We start from the raw sequence: 1317 nt of genomic DNA on the forward strand, positions 1-1317 counted from the left end.
AATAGCAAATATGTTGTTTGTTTCAAAAAATTGTTCGCTGGAAAAGGTGGCCTTTATGAATTCATCATGTTTTATAATATGCGAGCTTAACTGGATAGTTTTTATGGCAATAGTAAAGCATTTTCGTGTCAAATTGAGGTTAGCGTCTTTCTGTTGTGCTAACTTAATTAAATATAAATATACATTCTGCCTCGTGAGTTTGTTATTCTCGTTAACCAGCAATGGCGTCGAAAGTCATTGCATTGCGAACGGCGTTTTAGTGCATCTTATGTTGTTTGTTTCAATTAAATGTTTCGCTGGAAAAGGATTCTGTGATATTTTCTGCCTTTGTGAATTATAATATCATGTTGTGTATTGAATTTTCGAGCTTAAGGTTGAAATGTGATACGGGAGGATATTTTTAGTATTGCTTTGTAAGCCCGAAAGGTTCACAAAAAAAAAAAGGTCTGTTGGAGGCGTGCTTGAGGTTCAACAAAATGAGCCCCAAAATCAGCAACAAATTGTGACGCCGATGAATAATAAAGTAGCTGCTATTTCCAAAATGATGGAATTAACTGGTGATAAATAACCTTGTCTTGGAGAGTAAATGTTTGACTTAGCAGAAACAATGGTCAACCTCGGGGTCAACCTCAAGAGTTTGGGCGATTGTGATCTTTGTTTTGACTTCGCTCATTTATTGTCAAACTTTATAACACTTGACAGAAAAAGAAACTTACGAAAACCCGGTATCTTGCTATCATTTGACACAGATGCTTCACTGTTTGGCGAGTAAACATGCCGCGGTAACATAATCATGGCGCCCGCTGACTTCCGGTGATGTCACTTTCGATTTTGCGGTTTATTTGTGCAACCAAAAGTACAATAACAAAATTGAACGGAGAAAAAATCTCCCAAAATGTTTGTCGCTGATCGTAACTTTTTATATTCTATATTCACGGTTCAAAATTAATGTTGTTTTCATGTCGTAAATATGTTATTCTCGAGCGACCGTCCTGGAAACTTCCTTCTGCTCTTTCAAAAAACTGTGTATCAATTTACTTTTGCATCAATATTTGTTTTTGCATAAAGCAAGCTAACAAAATCTGTACCTTGCTGATTTCGCATTTGTTAGCGTTAATAGTATTTTTTTTGTCCAATGCTTCTGTTTACGAAGGGGTATATGTTTGAGGTCACCCATCCCGATACTAACCCCGCGGGATAGGGTTAACTTTAGTAAACTTAAGTATTACAAAGCTGTCAGATGCTCAGAGGGCATGCTTAAACTTGTGGTGAAAGAAGTTGTCAAAAAATTATCAACATGTCAGCCCAGAAGCCAAT

This window comes from Montipora foliosa, chromosome 12, assembly GCF_036669935.1.
Source record: "Montipora foliosa isolate CH-2021 chromosome 12, ASM3666993v2, whole genome shotgun sequence".
NCBI lineage: Eukaryota > Metazoa > Cnidaria > Anthozoa > Scleractinia > Acroporidae > Montipora > Montipora foliosa.